This window comes from Trichechus manatus, unplaced genomic scaffold (assembly GCF_000243295.1).
Source record: "Trichechus manatus latirostris isolate Lorelei unplaced genomic scaffold, TriManLat1.0 scaffold00104, whole genome shotgun sequence".
Taxonomy (NCBI): domain Eukaryota; kingdom Metazoa; phylum Chordata; class Mammalia; order Sirenia; family Trichechidae; genus Trichechus; species Trichechus manatus.
The window spans coordinates 5,580,095-5,602,039 of record NW_004444040.1 but is presented as its reverse complement, the minus strand read 5'-3'; the positions used below and the strand labels follow the sequence as shown (position 1 = coordinate 5,602,039).

Here is a 21,945-nt window from a genome sequence, read left to right as displayed (position 1 = left end):
TAATTAATGGTTGATTTTCTGAAATCTCTCCCAAGTGTTTAAAAAAGGAATACTCTGCTCAATAATCTCCCCTCTCGGCATTCTCAATTTCTTCAGTATAGACCTAACAAGACTCCTGAGGTTCTCCAAACATTTTATGCTCTTTGGTAACTTTAGGGTCCTTCGCTCGTGACATTTCCTGTTCTGTGTCTTCTTTCTTTCCCTTAATGTGGCTGATATCTACTGTCCTTCCTGTTAATTGAAGGAAATACAGCCCATGTGATTTTTAATTTCAAATGCCATTTTCTCTGCAAAGCATTGTCTCATTTCCCGTAAGACTGGACTAGGTCTATCTATCTTTGAAGGCCTCACAAAGATAGCAGGTCTGCTTTTCCAACCTCTGAACAGCACTTGCATACTTACTTTATTTTTTGTCATTAGGCCACAGACTTTGGATGCAGGGGTCATATTTTCTTCCCTAGTGTCTCTCCCATATCTTGCTGCTAGATGCCTGGCATCAGGGAGGTGGTTAATAAATTTGTATTGAATAAATCAGAGAAACAAAAGCACCCATACACACTGCCTTAGTTACCTAGTGCTGCTGTAACAGAAATACCACAAGTGGATGGCTTTAACAAGAAGAAATTTATTCTCTCACAGTTCAGGAGGCTAGAAGTCAGAATTCAGGGTGCCAGCTCCAGGGGAAGGCTTTCTCTCTGTTGGCTTTGGCAGAAGATCCTTGTCATTATATCTTCCCTTGGTCTAGGAGTTTTTCAGTGCAGGGACCATGGGTCCAAAGGATGCGGTTCTTCTTGCTTGGTGGTAATGAAGTCCCCCTGTCTCTCTGCTTCTTCTCTCTTTCATATCTTAAAAGAGATTGAGCCAAAATACAACCTAATCCTGTAGATTGAGTCCTGCTTCCTTAACATAACTGCCTCTAATCCTTTCTCATTAACATCATAGAGGTAGGATTTACAACACATAGGAAAATCACATCAGATGACAAAATGGTGGAAAACCATACAACACTGGGAAACTAGGAATTATGGCCTAGCCAAGTTGACACAATTTTGGGGGGACACAATTCAATCCACACCATGAAGGAAATCTGATATTACCTCCATAAAGAAGAACTATTGTACTTTTTCTCCAAGCCAGATATTGTACTGAGGGCCTTAAAAATAAAACCTCTAATCTTCCACACCCATGCAAGAGAAGCATCTCCACTTTACTGATGGGAAACCCGAGGCTCATGGAGGTAAACCATTATTGATGAAAAAGACTCAGGCACTGGTTTAAAGGGTTTTCCACTGCTAAATTGAGAATACACATTCTCCTCACTTATCAACTATTTCTTATCTGACATTTTGCATTTACAATAATAAAAAATGTGTTACTGTTGTTGTTGTTGTTGTTAGGTGCCGTTGAGTCGGTTCCAACTCATAGTGACCCTATGTACTACAGAGTGAAACACTGCCCAGTCCTGCACCATGCCCACGATGGTTATGCTTGAGCCCATTGTTGCAGCCACTGTGTCAATCCATCTCTTTGAGGGTCTTCCTCTTTTTTGCTGACCCTGTACTTTACCAAGCGTGATGTCCTTCTCTAGGGACTGACCCCTCCTGACAGCATGTTCAAAGTATGTAAGACGTAGTCTAGCCATACTTGCTTCCAAGGAGCATTCTGGTTTTCCTTCTTCCCAAACAGATTTGTTTGTTCTTTTGGCAGCCCATGGTATTTTCAATATTCTTCGCCAACACCACAATTCGAAGGTGTCAGTTCTTCTTCAGTCTTCTTTATTCATCATCCAGCTTTCCCATGCATATGTGCAATTGAAAATACCATGGCTTGGGTCAGGTGCACCTTAGTCTTCAAGGTGACATCATTGCTTTTCAACACTTTAAAGAGTCTTTTGCAGAAGATTTGCCCAATGCATACATCTTTTGATTTCTTGATTGCTGCTTCCATGAGCATTGATTGTGGATCCAAGTAAAATGAAATCCTTGACAACTTCAATCTTCTCTCTGTCTATCATGATGTTGCTTATTGGTTCAGTTGTGAGGATTTTTGTTTTCTTTAGTAAAAACCCACTATTTTGCACAATAACCACGGACATCTGGTCTCCCAAGGAACACCAAGTCCATAGAAGAGACCTGAGCGGTCAGGGGGAGGACAGAGCAGCCCCACGGAAGCAGGGCCAAGCGCATCCCTAGAATAGCCCAGTAGACCCAGAACAGCCAAGTCTACCAGAGCACTGAGGAGCCGGTCCAGGCCAGGGCCCGACTGAGGCGCTAAGGCAGGCTGTGCCGTGTGTGGGGAGCTGCCAGGCGAGCTGGGCTGGTGGGGAGGCTGCGGCATTGGTCAGAGAAGCGGAGGAGGCATGGGCGGGGCGGACGGGGTAGGTGTTGTCCAGCCCCCTAATCTGGTCACTGGGGTGGGTAGTCAAGGGGTCTGTGTTTATTAGTTTAAGTACTTTTCAGTTGTAAAAAATAAGATTTGTATCATCTTCATTTTTCCACTATGTCTTCCACTTAATTCCCATTTACTAATTTCATTATTTTTTTCTCCTGTCCATGTATTTTTATTAAATATTAACAATAAAAATTTAAACATGCAAAGAATAGTCTCAGTTAGGGAGGGGAAAGATAGTTCTGGTTGCACGAGATACTTCCCTGCTGCCAGAAGCTGAACGTATGCCTCTTCCTTTGTTCAAGTAAATGTTGTTGGTAGATGCCGTCAAGTACAACAGAAAGAAATGTTGCCTTGTCCTGCATCATCTTCATAATCACCAGCATGTTTGTGTCCATTGTTACCTTCAAACCTGCGGGCCTCATCTTTTAGCACTTAATCAGATAATATTCTGTTGTGATACACAGGATTTTTATAGGATAATTATCATACATAGATCATCATGTCTTCCTTCTTAGTCTATCTTAGTCTGGAACCTCTGCTGAAACCTGTCTACCATGGGTTACCCTGCTGGTATTTGCAACATTGGTGGCATAGCTTCTAGCATCATAGCAACATACAAGCCACCACGGTACAACAAACTGACAGCTGGGTAGTGGTGCACGAAATCAGTGAACATTACTACTTAATAAAAATAGGGGGACCTTCTGAAAGCCACAGTGAGATCCAGGCAGTACAAGAGGCTGCTTCTCTTTGGATCTGAGTTGCTATCATTGGATTTACAGAACACTCTGGATTGGTGGGATTTTACTGGGATCCACGTTTGTGGTGAGGCTAACGGCTTATCATCTCATTCTTATGGTATGAAAAGCACATACTGAGTGCTAGGGGCTGATGATTATTTCTATAGCATTTTGCATCAGTTTACTCCATGGTTTCACATTAGTTAGCTCATTGATTTCTGTCAAAAGTATAGATGAATTTTGTCATGGGATGGAAATTTGAATATGTGCAGAATTCTGCTTTATTGAGCTGTTTACTGTACTTGTCTAAATCATTTTAATCTTCTCACTAAATAAATTATTTCACCATTCAACTGACCTGCCCAAACCTCCTAGATACTAAGATGCATTTTGGCCTCAGTTTCAACCTGTGATTTCTCATCATACCTCCAGAGGCCACATCAGGTAAGTAGTCTGAAGTTATCCTCCCTCTCTGTTCTCACCCCTTAACTTGCTACATTTAGGGTGATGAGGGGTTAGAAGAATACAGTCAACAACAGAACATGTGGTCCTGCTTATCTGAGGTCAGAAATCTTGAAAGGTTTGAGCAGATTTTGTTTTCAAGAGAACCAGGAAGTGCATCTTTTCTGGTACATTTTGCAGTAGGTTAAAGGGTTGTTTTCCATCCCCTATGGCTCAGATGGAGATGCTATCCACACTGGAGGACCCAGAGTGAAAAATAAGCTTTTCAGCACATAGGACTGTAATTCCAGAGCTCACCCCCTTTCCCTCACCCCCTCCCTCCCCTGCATAACTCCCTCCTCACAGCAGCCACTGCAGATAGGGTATACTTGTTCTAACTTGTGAAAATTCTTTGCCCTTAGTCTGAAACATATGTACTCAGGAATTTGAAAACGATGAAAGAACAACTGAATGACCAAAGCAAAAAAGAGAAGAGAAAAGGAGAGGAGGAAAGAGCAGAAGAGGGGAGAGGAGAGGAAAGAAGAAAGGAAGGGAGGGGGAGAGGGAGGAAGGGAGGGAGGAAAGAATAAAGTTTCCAACGAGCTTCCATTTTGTTCCCTTGGTAGAATGTATTTAATCATTTTCTCCAAGATATGAATGGTAACAGGATGTTTATACCAGAGATAAGATTGGACTGAAATCCTAGTTCACTCTGGTAGCTATTAAAAGTAAAGATTTGGATTCAAATATCACTTTCACCTAGAAGCTCAAGAACACGGAAATGGCGGTCAAAAGGGCAGTGACAGCGTTGTAAGCACTTTATCTGAAACATAAACATTACTGGAGTGCATTTTGGACCAAATTACCTCTCTCAGATCTGGGATGTTAGCATTCCTGCCCTACTAAAAGCATGCTGATTTTACTGTGGCTTTGAGGAGGGATGATCAGGGGGCTGGGCTGACACTTGAGAAAAGGATCTTTCCACAAGGGTTAATATAACTCCTGCAATTAAAAGACATCTCACTGAGAAGGTCCTCATAAAACCCCAATCCTGGAACAGAGTCCACCTGCATAAGTATCACAGGTGAATGTAGCATATATCACTCTAGTCCAGAAGAGAATGCAGTCACCTTTGTATTGTAAACAGACACAGTTAGTGGATCTAGAAACACTGATGATGGATGGACCACGTCCAGTTAAGACTTGGGTTTGCCTTATTGAAAATACTCTGGAAACCTCTGTTTTTCCCCTCCCAGAAGGATGATAAGAGAGTTGTGCTATTCAAAATCAGAAGTAACACCTGCATGGAATAGTTTGATTTTTTAAAAATAATTAAAAAAAAAAAAAAAAGATGATGAAGAAGAAAGGAAAAGGTAGCCATCTGGAAGATGGGACATTCTGCACAATTTAAAGGTTTCAGGAATATTTAATGGGCATAAAAGTAAATAAATAATATCCCTGGTTTCAGTATAATGTATCTGTGTCCCCGTTTGTCAGTGGAATTTGCTCCCCCAAACTCCACCATGAAGCACTGTGATGAAACAATAACTCTTTGGAGGTACAGATCTTCTATTCTTTTCAAATATGAAGTTGATTATGAAATTACTTTGTTCCAGTTTATTTTGGGGTACCCTGATTCCTCCCTCCTCCATAAAACACTCTTTCTATTTAGTCAAGGAATAGTCCATCACAACAGTCCCGGCCCTTCTATGCTTCTCTTAGAATGTCCTTGACTAAGGAGGCAATTCAGTAGCTATTACAAATTACCCATTGCCATCTAGTCATTCCGACTCATAGCGACCCTATAGGACAGAGTAGAACTGCCCCATAGGGTTTCCAAGGAGCGGCTGGTAGAGTCGAACTGCTGACCTTTTGGTTAGCAGCCGAGCTCTTAACCACTGCGCCACCAGGGGTCCTATTACACATTAGGCAGAAGCAATCTAAAATGTTGTGTTTTTTTTTATTTTGTGTTGTGTTGTCAGAAGATCTCAGCAGATAGAGTCTCACTGGTGGGACTGACGCACAGGTGCACTGGAGGCTCATTGTTGTTAACCTTACAGCCTTACTAATGAATGAGGCGACAGGGAATGCTTTGAAACCCAAACTTTGCTAAGCTGTAAATTGGTTGTGAGTGTTGCTTCCAACCATAGCAGCCAAAAAGTTGCCTACTCAGTCTGCTTCTTTGCTCGTCTTGTCTGTTTCTGACCCAGTCTGGAAATGCTTCATGTTGGAACTCTCTGTCTTGGATTCTTCACTTTGGTTAACCAGGCATTTCAGTTCCTATAAAATACGGATGTTCTAGGAAAGAGAACAGCACGCAAATAAATGAGGATTTGGCTAAGGGGAAGTAAAAATTCCTAAGAATAAAAACAGCTTAAAACTTAAAATGTGCTGCACTTTGCATTCGTAACGACAAGAGAGTTTAAGTTTTTCAAACAATGTAGCTTCCGTTAGCTTTAATTGTCTTTAAGAAATCTTTCCATCTTCATTCCTTTTATTTCTGCTTCTTGCTTTGTACAGATAGTTGTTAGATCGCTATCTATATTTATATTGCCTTAACAATGAGAGGACTTGGAACGTAATAATAAAATTCAGCCCATCTCCATCATCCATCCACATGTGGAATGCTTGCAAAGATCTGGCAAAAATTCTATGTTTATATTAGAACAAGAATATAGACCTTTGCTCTCAAACTGACATGAATTCTTTCCTCCTGTCCATAAGTCCAAACTCTTTTAGCCCTCAGCACAACTGCCTAGTATCTCTTCTGTGGTTCCAGTCTTTACCTTAGGTGAATAACTCAGCCACTCAGAGTGGGATCACCTACTGCTCTTCCTATCCAAGAGCAACAAACATGGGAGACTGGGAAACAGGATAGGAGGAGGTCACACATAGGATAATGACTTCTGGAATCCATTGTCCTAGTAAAAACAAAACAAACAAGAAACAATGCATGCTCTGCCTGTCAACCATCACCCAACACAGAAGAAGCCCACCACTGAACAAAGTGCTGTGTCTCTCAGCCATGGCTAGGGCCTAGTCCCCGGAGGATTTTCCAGCTTAATGAAAGAGAAAAGACAAACACCTGTAAAAAGTACATGTGACTCCTTCCAAAGAATAATAACAAATTTAAATAGATAGCTTGTCAAATATGTAAGTAAATGCAGAGGACCGTGGAATCATAAAAGGAGAACATCCAGGAGCAAATAAGGAGGATAATTTTAGACTCATCAGGTCTTGGTTAGACTTTAGTCTTTTATCCAAGTTGAAATTATAAGCTGTGAGGAAACATTAGTGACATCCATAGAGATATCCTCCCCTTTATGTATATCCTTATTCGATAACGTTCATTTATTTGCGTATTTCAGTAGGAGACAACGCAAACATTTGAGAGAATGGAAGACAAATGGGAAATAGGAAAGCAAGGATAGTTTTACAATAGGTTCATTATGCTATGATAATTTCGTTTATACAATTATTTGAAAATCCAAATATCTTGATCAGTAAAAAAAAAAAAAAATTCAGATACAAATTAAATAGAAATAGCTAGATGTCCCTCACTGAAATTCAGACAAAACAACTGCTTCCTTTAAATACTGTGATTTCTAAAACATTTTTAAAACCAATATTGTAGCTAACCTTTGAGTAGCTGACTCCTGTTCTTAAGTTTTCAGTTGTTTAACTTAATTTTCTTTTAAGTAATTCCTTATTTCCTTGCTTTTGTTGGCTTGTATCAGGCCCTTTTTTCTAATGTTGTATTAAGGCTAAGCCATTGTGTACATCTATCTCCAAACAGCTATGGCAGGTAATGCAAACAGTCTAGAAACTAACAGGAAGACACCAGTGAGGACTAACACAAAACTGTTTAAATTATTTTGCATAAATACCCATTATTTTGCATAAATACCTGGAGTTGTGTGGATCAGTTTCAACGCTGACTATTGCCCAAAATTTTACTGATGACAAATGGAGATAACGGGACAACTCCAAGCTCCCAGACATACACATCAGCTTTCTATGGGGAACTCAGCAGAGAAGAGAGTCGGATGCTTGAGGAAATAAGATGATGCCTCAATAAAATTCAATAAATGCAATAAAAAGTTAATAGCCAATGACAGCGCACACACACATACACACGCACTCACACAGGAGATAGCTTCTTATATAAGATGACCTCATGAAACAAGACTTCAGCAAATCTTGGGGAAGAAATTAACTTATCAATTTTTTTTTTTTTTTGTCGATTAAAAAAAAAATAAAAGATGTTAGCTTTTTTTGGTGAATAACGTAAGATAAATCTTGGTACATTGCCAGGCACTGTGGCAATACATGAAAATTATCTGACTGAAAAATATCACTAACAATAATGATAATAATGACTAGACTTCCAACAGCCCCTCCCTTCCCCAAATTTCCATTCAAAGGAATCCAGTAGTCTGTAAATTCAAGCAAACCACTGCTGGTAGGTACACCAATGACATTTACCTAAGAAGCATTGATGGGCTACTGTAAGGACATATTAAATTAATAAATATTTTCAGCTAAGATTTTCAACATGAGTTATGCAAGAAAATATTTGCAACATAAAAATATGCTGCTAGGGTAATACTGCAGGATCCCTGAGAACTCGGCTGCTAACCAAAAGGTTGGAGGTTCGAACCTACCCAGTGACTCCTGGGGAGGAAAGACCTGGAGATCTGCTCCCATAAAGATTATAGCCTAAGAAACCCTATGGGGCAGTTCTATTCTGTCACATAGGGTCACTATGAGTTGAAAATTGACAGCACCTAACAATAACAGGGCCATATTACCATTTTTACTTTATTGGAAAGTGCCGGTTTTCAAAAAATCACTTAATTATCAAATGGCATCATGAAATCTTAAAACTTCAAAGAAAATTATAGTTCATAAAAATCTTACTGTCTCTTTTTTTAAAAACCTGAAATGCATCAAGAATTTGTGTGTCATCCTTGCACAGTGGCCATGTTAATCTTCTCTGTGTCATTCCAATTTTAGTACATGTGCTGCTGAAGCCAGCACTTAACACCTTCCTTTTAAAGAACAAGAAACTTAGGGACACCTGCCTTGGGCCACACCATTGGTTACTGACCTATCTCGAAGTACACTATAAACTACTACTTGGAAGGGATATTGCATGGCAATTCAAGCATCGAGCTGATGAAACCACATACACTATTAGGTCCCTTCAAATCCTGAGCTTCTCATTTTCTCCAAACCTCTGTCCTCTGACTCTATTCCAGTGTTTCCTCCACAAATCTAAACCTTATCCACTCTTCTGTCTTTAATTCATCTTTGTCCTTTTCAGCTACATAACAAGAAGTCATTCTACACAATTAGAGCTTAAGTTTCACTACAGAGAGGCACTGCTGGGGCAAATATATATTTCTGTAGATGGCAACATTTTTTTTTTTTTAAACATCTTTCTGGTATTCTCTGCTTTCAGCCAAGATCCATCTGACATCAGCCATGTTATCCCTCGTTCCATGAACTCTCTGAATTCAGCTTGAATTTCTGGCATTTCCCTGTCATGTATGCTACAACCATTTTTTAATTATATTCAGCCAAATTTTACTTGCATGTGTTATTAATTATATTGTTTGATAATGTTGTAATTCTGTTGGATCACCTTTGTTTAGAATGGGCACAAATATGGATCTCTTCCATGTGGTTGGCCAGGTAGCTGTCTTCTAAATATCTTGGCATAGATAAGTGAGGGCTTCCAACTTTGCATCCATTTGTTGAACTATCTCAGTTGGTATTCAGTCAATTCCTGTAACCTTGGTTTTTGGGTGGCACAGTAGTTAAGCTGTTAAGCAAAAGGTCAGAAGTTCGAATCCACCAGTGGCTGCTTGGAAACCCTATGGGGCAGTTCTACTCTGTCCTATAAGGTCACTATGAGTTGGAATTGACTTGACAGCAATGGGTTTTTGGTTTCAGTGCAGCCTGGACCTCTTCCTCTAGTACCATCTATTCCTGATTATATGCTAACTCCTGAAATGGTTGCATGTTGAACAATTCTTTTAGATACAGTGACTCTGTATTCCTCCATCTTTTTCTGATGCTCTCTGCATTACAAAATATTTTGCCCATAAAATCCTTCAATATTGCAACTCGAGGCTTGAATTTTTTTTCAGTTCTTTCAGCTTGAGAAATGCCGAGTGTGTTCTTCCCTTTCGGTTTTCTAACTTCAGAGTTTTGCACATTTCATTATAATATTTTCCTTTGTCTTCTTGAGCAGCCCTTTGAAATCTTTCTGTTCAGCTCTTTTTCATCATTTCTTGTATTTGCTTTAGCTACTGTACATCCAAGAGCAAGTTTCAGAGTCTATTCTGACATCCATTTTGGTCTTTTCTTTCTTTCACGTCTTTTTAATGACCTTTCGCTTTCTTCCTATATGATGGTCTTGATGTTATTCCACAACTTGTCTGGTCTTCAGACATTAGTACTCAACACATCGAATCTATTCTTGAGATGGTCTCTAAATTCAGGTGGGATATACTCAAGGTCATACTTTGGCTCTCATGGACTGGTTTTAATTTTCTTCAGCTTCAGCTTGAATTTGCACATGAGCAATTAGTGGTCTATTCCACAGTGGGCCCCTGGCCTTGTTCTGACTAATGATATTGAGCGTCTCCATCATCCTTTTCCACAGATGTAGTCAATTTGATTCCTGTGTAATCCATCTGGCAAGATCCACACGTGTAGTTGCCGTTTATGTTGTTGAAAAAAGGTATTTTCAGTTATTAGGTCATTAGCCTTGCAAAATTCTATTATGCTAGCTCCGGTGTCATTTCTATCACCAAGTCTATATTTTCCAAATAATGATGCTTCTTCTTTGTTTCCAACTTTTGCATTCCAATCATTAGTAATTATCAACACATCTTGATTGCATGGTTGATCAATTTCAGACTGTAGAAATTGGTAAAAATCTTCAATTTCTTCATCTTTGGCATTAGTGGTTGTTGCATAAATTTGAATAATAATCATATTCACTGATTTTTATAGACCTGTGGATGTTATCTTATTACTAACAGCTTTGTACTTCAAGGCAGATCTTGAATTGTTTTTTTTGACCATGAATGCAACGCCATTCCTCTTCAATTTGTCATTCCTGGCATGGTAGACCATATGATTGTCTAATTCAAAATGGCCAACATTGGTTCATTTCAGCTCACTAATGCCCAGGATATTGATCTTCAAGCATGTAATTTCATTTTTGACAACTTCAATTTTCTTAGATACATACTTGGTACTTTCCACGTTCCAATTAGTAATGGATGTTTGCAGCTATTTTTTCTCATTTTGGATGCAGCGCTGGAGATGCTCATTTTTCTAGCCAAGAAATTTGGAAGACAGCTATCTGGCCAACTGACTGGAAGACATCCATATCTGTGCCCATTCGGAAGAAAATGATCCAAGAGAATGTGGAAATTAGAGAACAGTATCATTGATATCACATGCAAGTAAAATTTTGCTGAAGGTAATTCAAAAACAGTGTAGCAGTACATCAACAGGGAAATGCCAGAAATTCAAGCCAATTTCAAAAGAGGATGTGGAATGAGGGATATCACTGCTGATGTCAGCTGGATCTTGACTGAAAGCAGAGAATACCAGAAAGATGTTTACCTGTGTTTTATTGACTATGCAAAGGCATTCAATTATGTAGATCGTAACAAATTATGGATAACATTGGGAAGAACGGGAATCCCAGGACACTTAATTGTGCTCATGCAGAACATGTACATAGACCAAGAGGTAATCTTTCAAACAGAGCAAGGGGACATCATGTGGTTTAAATTTGGGAAAGATGTGTGTCAAGGTTGTATCCCTTTCACCATACTTATTCACTCTGTATGCTGAACAAATAATTTGAGAATCTGGACTATTTGAAGAAGAACGGGGCATCAGGATTGGTGGAAGGCTAATTAACAGCCTATGATATGCAGATGACACTACCTTGCTTGCTGAACAGAAAGAGGACTTACTGATGCAGATCAAAGACTACAGCCTTCCGTATGGATCACACCACAACACAGAGAAAACAAAAATCCTCACAACTGGATCAATAAGCAACATCGTGAAAAACAAAGAAAAGATTGAAGTTGTTAAGGATTTCATTTTACCTGGATCCACAATCAATGTCCATGGAAGCAGCAGTCAAGAAATCAAATGATGTATTGCACTGGGCAACTCTGCTGCAAAAGACCTCTTTAAAGTGTTGAAAAGCAAAGATGTCACTTTGAGGACTGTGGTGCACCGTATCCAAGCCATGATATTTTAAGTCACCTCATATGCATGCAAAAGCTGGGCAATGAATAAGGAAGACTGGAAAAGAATTGACACCTTTGAATTACGGTGTTGGCGAAGAATATTGAATATACCATGGACTGCCAGAAGAACGAACAAGTCTGTCTTGGAAGAAGCACAGCCAGAGTGCTCCTTGGAAGCAAGGATGGTGACACTTCGTCTCACGTACTTTGGACATGTTATCAGGAGGGACCAATCCCTGGAGAAGGACATCATACTTGGTAAGGTAGAGGGTCAGCAAAAAAGAGGAAGATCCTCGACAAGATGGATTGACACAGTAGCTGCAACAATGGGCTCAAACATAGCAATGATTGTGAGGATGGCACAGGACCTGGCAGTATGTCGTTCTGTTGTGCACAGGGTCACTGTAAGTTGGAACTGTCTCGAGGGCACCTAACAACAAAAATGACAACTCTCCACGTTCCGATTACTAATGGATGTTTGAAGCTGTTTCTTCTCATTTTGAGTTGTACCCTCTCTGATACCACAAACAAAAATTAACTTTAAATGTGTCATAGACTTAAATGTAGGGGCTAAAATTATAAAATTCTTAGAAGAAAACATGAGTAAATATCCATGACCTTGGGTTAGGCAAAGATTTCTTAGATATAATACCAAAAGCACAAATGACAAAAAATAAAACAAAATAAAAACCTTTAACTTTATAAAAACTGCAAACTTTTGTGTGCAAATGGTACCATCAAGAATGTGAAAAGACAGTCTACAGATAGGAGAAAGTATTTGCAAATCATGTATCTGTTAAAGCACCTGTACAATGCATAAAGAATTCTTATAATTAAATAATAAATAGACAAATAAATATAGGCTAAGGATTTGAATAGACAGTTTTCCAAAGAAGATATTCAGATGGCCAATACTCAACATCATAAATCATTAGGGAAACCCAAATCAAAACCACAGTGAGATACCACTTCACATTCATTAATACGGCTATAGTTAAAAAAAATTGAAAATAACAAGTGTCGGTGAGGATGTGGGGAAATTGTAAATCTCATACATTGTTGGTGGGGATGTGAAATGTGGTAGACACTTTGGGAAACAGTATGGCAATTTCTCAAAAAGTTCAACATAGAGTTACCATACGACCCTGCAGTTTCACTCCTAAGTATACACTCAAGATAACTGAAAACATATGTTCACACAAAAACTTTCACACCAATGTTCATTGCAGCATCATTCATAATTGCCAAAAAGTAGAAACAAATCAAATGCCTATCAAGTGATGAATGGATAAACACGATGTAGCATATTCATGCAATGGAACACTCGCTACCTGGCAATAAAATGGAATGAAATACTGATACATGCCACCACATGTATAAACCTCAAAAAAATCAAGCTAAATGAAAGAAGCCAGACGCAAAAGGCCATGCATTATATGCTTCCGTATATAGGGAATGTCCAGAATAGGAAAATCCGTAGAGACAGAATTAGTCTCTGCCAGGAACTGGCGTGAGAGGGAACGTGGAGTGACTGCTAAGCTTACAGGGTGTACTTTTTGGAATGATGAAAATGTTCAAAAATTGATTGTGGTGATGGTTGCACAACTCTATGAATATACTAAAGACTACTGAATTTTATGTTTTAGAGGGGTGAGTTTTTTGATATGTAAATTGTATCTCAATAAAGCCTATCTGTTTTCTAGCTACAATGTTAATTTGCTGCTTATATTTTTTCAGTGTTACTGAATAGCTGAACTTGTACATAAGTTAGAAGACTAAGGACATAAAAATGGGTGGGGGAAAACCACTTAAACAAATAAGGCGGAATCTAGCATAAACTCTCTTTCCTAATTTAAAAAAAAAAAAGCCAAACCCATTGCTGTTGAGTCTATTCCGACTCATAGCAACGCTATAGGACAGAGTAGAACTGCCCCATAGGATATCCAAGGCTATAATCTTTACAGAAACAGACTGCCACATCTTTCTTCCATAGGGTGGCTGATGGGTTCAAACCATTGACCTTTCGGTTAACAGCCGACTGTTTTAACCACTGTGGCACCAGGGCTCCTTTTTGTTCCTAATACAGGAAGCTCAAAGTACTCTGTAACTGTGAGTTTCCTCTTCCTACCTCCTTCCCAGGCACCACTGTTATGTCTTCTAATTCAAGCTATAAAAATTAGAAACCCTAAGGATAATTTAAAAAAATAGCCTCCAAGTCATATCTGGAGGTGTTTTGCTTCTCTCCATGAACCAAGACTTTGAATCAGTAGTGTCAGTTCAAGGTTTGCTTGTCCCCCTCGCGGTTCAGGAATTAAAAATGAAAGCACAGCAGCTGCACCAAGACCCTCTGAAATTACATCATATATCAAAAGAGTTGTTCAAAAATGGAAACATTTCATGAAAATATAATTTACTTGTCTTAGTAATGTGAGCAGGAATTTAAAAAGAGAACATTTAGCCCCCATTTCCACCACATAGAGCATGTAGATCTGCTTTGAAACATCACAGTTTCCACTTCACAGAAGCAGGAAGAATATAAAGGAAAGGCACTTACAAAATACTGTGGGGAGAACCCATTTTATAAAAATGTCAGCCTGTCCGTAATCTAGAGAGACACACGTAATAGAATTTATTAAAGCCACACTTTGGAAATAAAGGAATACATACATATTTTGGCCATAAAGCACCTTGAGATAGCAAGATTTCCTATATCATGAAATTGATCATAAGCCCAGACTATCGTCAAGAATTTCATGTTTTATCAAAATTCCTACAGCATAGAAGACATACAGCATAAATTTCAGTATCAAGTCAAATTGATTTTTTTTTTATTAAATGTGCCATAAAATCTTACCGTGGACAATAGCGCGGTGGATTCTTGGGTTAATACCAGGGCCTCTGGCAGATTTTAAAATTCTACATCACGTTCTGTTTCACAAAACTAAGGTCCTCTCCTTGTACCTCTATTTATCCAAATTTTCTCCTTCCTTTAAGGCGAGGTTTCTTCCCACCATTAAAGTCCTCTGTCCCTCCTTTCTTATTTACAGTTTTTTCTGCAATGCCCATCAACCATGACATTTTTGTGTAAGTTAATGCTTCCCAAACATTAAAGTGCATATGAATCACCTGGGAAATCTTGTTAATTAAAATGCAGATCCTGATTCAGTGAACTTGAAGGGGGCCGGAGAATCTACATTTCTTGTGGCTCAAAGTGTAGCCAGTCCTGGTGGTCCCCGATCCACACTTTGAGTAAGAAGGTTTCGAGCCACATACTTCCACATGGAATTGTTTTTCAATAATTCGTATTCATTAGCATCCCCAGCTAAACTCTGAGTCTCTTGAATACAGAGATAATTTCTTTTTCATCATTTATTTGCCTCCTTCTCCTAGTATAGGAGTCCTGGCAGAGCAAATCGTTAAGCACTGGGTTGCTAACTTTAAGGTTGGTGGTTCGAACCCACCCAATGGCTCCGTGGGGGAAAAGACCTGGTGATTTGCTCCCGTAAGATTTCAGCCTAGAAAACTCTATGCAGCAGTTCTACTCTGTCACATGGGGTCACTATGAGTCAAAATAAGCTTGACAGTACCTAACAACAACATCTCCTAATACAACGCTCATTAACATTGTTGATGAAAAATAACTATTTGTCAGTTGACTCGGGCTCGAAAAGGGGCAAGATCTTGCCATTAGTCACAGCAGCCTGGACAGTTTATAGGTGAATTTGTAGCAATTAGAGAATCCTTTTTATTTTCTGTCTCAACGGCATTATTATAATTGCATCAAACGTACTAATTGGCTCTAGTTAGTCTCTGTGAAGTGCTGTCTTGGGAGATACATAAATTGAGTCATGCTAAAAGGCAGACTGAGGTGACAAGAAACAGCCCTACTCCTACTGTTAACCTTTAGAAATTCTGGATAATCTAGCCAAGCTTGAAAGAAAGGAAAATTTTCCTGTGCCCAGAATGAAGAGGGAAGCAGGAAAGTAGATAAGGGCTGACGCTGGGGCAATGCCTTTAGGTGTTTGAACATAGTTAGGCCCCACTGGGCGAGAGCAAGGATTTTTTCACAAATCTAGTGACAGAACAGATAAGAGATACGTTGCCCAGACTGACATTCAAGAATGCGTATGTTGCTCAGCTGCAAGAAGTGTTATTAGCTAACAGCCCTCAGGTGTTAATTGCATCAGGCTTGCCTCAGCTTTTGAGCCTGGAGGGAGCCCTGGCCAAAGACTGAACAAGCCTGTGGTACAAGGGCCTGGCCATTTCTGTGCAATGTGAGATTCTTCTAATGGTCCATCTTTGTTCCGGAGCTCTCTACTGGGCAAGAAAGGACTTTATTAGATCTATACTGAAGTCTGATGGCTCCCTCTCCCAACCTTACCTCCTCCCTTTTCCGTTCACAAATGTTACTTTCAAATAAACCTTTTGCACTCCTAACTCCAATTCAGCATCTGCTTCCTGGAAGCCCCAACTGACACATGAATGTTAGTACTTGAGAAGTAGGGAGCTAGAACCAATCCTCTCAAAGGAATGTTCCTCATTAATCCAAGTGTGGCCACTGTTGATTGAATTACTCAAGTTCCATTACGCTTTCCTTCTGATTGGAGGCATCAGAAATCAAATCAAAACACAATAAATAAACCAGAAGCAAAAACAAAATCAACTGCATTTCCCAGACTTCCATGCAGCTAGGGATCTGAAGGGGAGCTGGGCTCCACCAATTAATGGCACTCACATGAGATTGGAAGTTGGAAATGAGTTGGGGTCGACTTCCCAATCATTTTTGCAAGCAAGGCTGTGGAGTTGTGGGTTTTTCTGCAGCAGCATTCCAGTGTCTGTTCTTTAGCTACCTGGGAGTAGAGAGGCACTGGTGGGAGTACGGTAGAGGCAGCAGTAGCTTCCTCTCTATGGCGTAGCACTGATGGTGGTTTCCAGCACAGTATGACTTTGTCTGGGGGCCATTTCTAGAATCCACTTCTTCAATCCTTCCAACAGAATTCACTATGTTAAACCCTTTCCTGAACCAAGGAAACAATAAGAAAATTTGCAAACAACTTAAGTCTGTGATTTTTCTCTGTGAGAAATGGAAACCCTAAACCACTGCCATCTTCAGGTGTGGGAGTCAGGTAGTTGCCCCAAGTCAGAACCTTAACCTAACAACGAATTATACCTCAGTGAGATACCGTTTAATGTCTGTCATATAAGTGATGCTGAAGAAGCCTGACAATCTCAAGAACTAGAGAGAATGTGGGGAAATGACGACTCTCATAACCTGCCACTGGTATTAAACTAACTCTGGAGAACAATGGGAGAATATCGGGGTTAGTTGACCATAGGATTACCTGTGACGCAGACACTCCTCTGCAAGGTTACACTTTAGAGAAACTCTTACAGGTTGATAAAAAAATAATATAAATGTTCATTACATTGTTGTGTTCAATAGCAAAATGTCACTAGCAAAATAAATGCCCATCAGTATGGAAATAGGTAGATTACGGTACATATACTGTAACACTATACATTAGTTGGAAGAAAGGCCTGGTGACCTGCTTCCAAAAATCAGTCAATGAAAACCCTGCGGAACTTAATGGTGTGATCTGCAACCGATCATGCGTATGGCACAGAAGCGGGCAGCATTTCATTCCATTGTACATGGGGTCACTGTGAGTTGGGGACCAACTCATTGGCAGCTAACAACAATGCATCATTTAAAACAAATGAACTAGATTCATCTGCATCAAGTTGGATAATTTTGAAACGTATTGTTGAATTAAAAAAATCAAGTTGTAAATGATTATATACTGTGCCATACCATTTACGTACACTTAAAAGCCCAAACAATACTATGTAGGTTTTAAAAAGCTGACTGGGAAGGACTTACACGTGGCAGGATGGAGTTAATTTAGGGAGGGAAGAGCAGCAAGTGGGGTCTCAGGGGCCCATTTGCAGCTGCAGCCTTATGAATATTCATCTGTAACATTGTATTTATTATTTCTATTAAAAATATGCCTGAAGTCATTGCAGCTAAACATTGTCCTTTACTACATATGTGCCATGGCTGAATGCGCTGGAAGTTTTATGTTATTCTCTGTATTTTTTCTGTATGTTTGAAATATTTCATTGGGAAGGAAAGGAAGAAGAATTTTAAAAAAAAGAATAGGAAGAAAACGAAAAAAAGAGAAGACAACGTAACATTTTAGAAAATAAATCTTGTTGCCCCATCCAAGAAAAATAACCAGTGGCTTTTTTTTTTTTTAGTATAGAATGCAGTGGAAATTGAGTTACAGAGAAATTAACAGAAATGCAACGATCAGGGGAAGAAACAGCGAAAGTCTTTAGAAACCATTAGGCAGTTAATCACTTCAAGGACCCTTGAGAGAAAAAGTCCATTCGTTCTCCTTTTAAGAACTGGGAAGTTAAAGGCAGCAGCGTCTGTTCAAATTTACAAAGCAAGTCTGGTCGACACTAGATTAAAGTTCTCTTCTTACGGTTTTTGAGACTTAAGCTCAAGTGTCTTTGAAATGGTTTAATTTCTGCTTATTTGGCTTTTCTCCCACATAAGAGAAGAACTGATTGACGTTGCTCAAGTACTTCCTTTATTTTATCTTTTCCCAAATTACTTTTGGGAGTTTCCCAACACTTTCATAAGAATGCCTATTATAGTGTGCTAACTATTAAACATTTTCAGTTGATACTTCGTATCTCAGGTAGATACTGTAACTTCCAAATAACCAAATTAATAAAATTTACTTGTATTCTCTAAAATATTTATTCCTCTTACGATAAAAATAATTCTTATATCCAATAAAATGAAACCCCAGCCAAATCATATATAGTTTTATGAATAAACTCATGTGATTGATCTCGTGAGAGATAATCCTACTTGCATTTTGCAGTTCTGTGGATGATATATTGCCAATAATAGTGAAATATATTTACTCTTTGAAGAGAAATAGGTCAATGGAATAATTAAGGTTGCTTTATGCTGCTTACAAACAAAAGAATAATAGAAAAAATATGTGTAATACACATAATATTTTTGAACTAGTACCTTGTGTATGTTTCCTTATTTGTAAGCTGATTTCTCTTGTGGCATCCCATCCACCGTTAAAGCATAGTCAGATCTTTGCACCAGAGACAAACAGGAGACCATGTCAAAAAATAAATTACTGCCAGAGAGGAGAAGATGGAATATGAGACAGATTAGGACATTTAGAAAAATATAAATATAAAATATTTTCTTGTATATGAAAGAGACTGTTCAAATTTGCAACCTCTAACATTTTCAAAATGAACAGACGTATAGCATATGCAAAAACGGAACGATTTTCAAGAAAAGAATACTGTCAAATTGACATGGCCTTAGCTTATTTTTAGTATTGTGATTTTTATCATTTTTCGGAAAATGATACACGATCAGTTCAAGCAATAGGGAAAAGTAAAAGAAAGATTAAACACCTAAGTGCGCACGCACATACACACACAAGAAAAATTCCATCATCCAGAAATTTACCATTATGAATATTAGAATTGCATTATTTCAAACATTTCTCCTTATAGACATATGATGATCAATAGATATTTTAAAATAGCATAAAAATTGGAGTATATGATAAATATCATTTTAAATAATATACATTAAAATTTTGCATGAATTGGAAAGAACTTCATATGAAACCAATGGAATTCCTTAACATCAAACATAAAAGTTTTCCACCATAAAAGTAGTAGTCCTTAATGACCCTTTTGAGATTGAGCACATTTAAGATTATCTTTTATTTTGGAGGGGGAATTAGGGTAGAACAGATATACACTGTACAGGAAACGAAAACTTTTCTATTATTATCTTTATAGATATATTTCTTAAAATGCCATTTGAAAAGCACTTGAAATTTGAATATTATTTGGGATTTTATGTTTCATAGCATGAAAAGGAGCACTGTAAGAGTCAGAAAAATGCAACATTTTCTTACAGCCCTTGGGACTGAAAAGAAGATGCTCCTGAGTCAGCTTCTGGTGAATCCCAAGGTCAAGGCTTCACAGCACCCTCAAGCAAGACAGCCTAGAATGGTCCACCTTGGCCATGGTAAGCTAGTTGAGTCACAGTGGAATGAAGAACTGAAGACAGACCACAGCTTGCTTTAGTCTACATTTGAGGATTAATTACCTAAGTCATAGACCTCATAATAATATTTTAGTTAAATCTATCCTAATCAAAAAGTGAAAGAATAGCAGATTTACCTGACGCACTGGAGATTTCATTATAAGCCCACAGTGCTTACAATTTTCTACCAGAAAGTGTTAAATCATCTTTCTATGTGTCATACACTTAATTAGACCTCTTACCCTGGTGGCGTACTGGTTAAGAGCTTGACTGCTAGCCAAAAGGTGGGCAGTTCAAATCTGCCAGCCGCTCCTTGGAAACCCTATGGGGCAGTTCTATTCTGTCCTATAGGGTCGCTAGGAGTCAGAATCAACTCAGTGACAACGGGTTTGGTTTGGTTATCAGTATTAGTTATGATCAAAGTTAGTTTTTGACATTGAGAGAAACAAAACTCCCAATACTTTTAACAACAGAGAGAATCCAGCTCCATAGAGGTTTTTTGTTTTATTTTTTGTTGCTGTTTTTGTTTTTTCACAAGATTTTATAAATATACCTTTTGTGTAAAAATATATTCAAGACGGTTTGAGTTATCTCATTGACCCACTGCTTATATTCCATCCCCTAAAGTCTTCTCAGGATTGGAAAGCCATCTTTTTTCAATTAAATTTGCCCCAGCAGGATGTTTGAAAGCCGTATATTAGAACAAACAGTTTAGGCGATTAAAGATCTAGGCCTGGATGGCTTGGTCTGGGAATTCAACTCACTGTTAAATAATCATCTAATTGAAACTGTGGAGGGGACATTGGGAAGTCAAGCAGGAATAACTCTCCTGCATCTGGAATTGAGGTGAATTATGTGCCCATAAAATAGGAGTCAGATATCAAGTTACTCATTACGTTACACAAAGAATCAAGGAAATAGAGCGCACAGTACTGCTAGTTTAGAGAATCCATAAAATTAAAGCTCATCTGTTTGAAAATCAGCTTTGACTAGACCGAGAATACCTATCATTATATGTACAGTAGGTAAATTGTGATTTGAATTGAATGTATTTGTATATACAGTTGGAGCTGATATAATGTCTTTTTGTAAATTTTCACAAATTAGGCTTTCTAAACAAGGCTGATTAGGTTCATTCTCCAGCATTATCTCAGTAGCCCAACAACATGACACAGACTTAAAAAATGTGACAGAGTGGAGTGGAGTGGCAAATGGTGACTATGAAAGAACCATACCGGCTGGGCAGGATGTATGACTGAAATATTTCTCAAATGCTTTTCTGATTTAAGGTTATCTTGATTTGGAGATTTGGAATATGTCAGTTATAAGTTATAAAGAGTGACAAAAATAAAATCTGGTCATGCATTTCTACTCCAGACTATACCCTGATGCTCTTGTGACCTTGTCTGGAAACTTCCAGGATCAAAGAGGAAACATTTGATTGACATCCTTTTAATGCAGACCTATGCTTCAGCTCTGGTGGGCTTCTTATACTGACAGCTGACTGGGTGTGATACATGTGTCAATATTAATTGTTTTAGGTATTTTACAGTCAAAAAAGTCAGCATTTCTCACAAGACTGGCATTGCCCACCGACTTCTAATGACTGGCAAAGGAAATTCAAAATTGGGAAAGTATTCTTATTCAGGGGTGAACTTCAAATAGAGTTTTATGCTAGCTACAGTTATACCCAACCTTAATAAGCCAAAAAAAAAAAGCTAGAATTACACAAGAATGTGCAAGTAACATGTATGCACATCTACAAATATACATATACATTTGAAAACAGGAATCATTGGGGAAAATTTTATTATAATAATGAACTTATTTTGTTCTAAAATAACAAAGAAGATAATGGTGGTAGTAACAACAAAAAAACCATCATCACCATCATCATCATCATCACCACCACAATAATTTCAGTGTTCAACTGTGAAGCATATACATTTCTGGACAGAAGCATCATAATAACTGTTAT

The 21,945-nt window shown here is 38.5% G+C and overlaps 1 non-coding gene across 1 annotated transcript; it reads right to left on the bottom strand.

The window, feature by feature from the left end:
* Window positions 1-8,505: 8,505 nt before the first annotated feature.
* Window positions 8,506-8,612, bottom strand: LOC111821770 (U6 spliceosomal RNA). Its single transcript, XR_002825106.1, has one exon. It is a non-coding gene; the product is annotated as a U6 spliceosomal RNA (small nuclear RNA).
* Window positions 8,613-21,945: the final 13,333 nt, after the last annotated feature.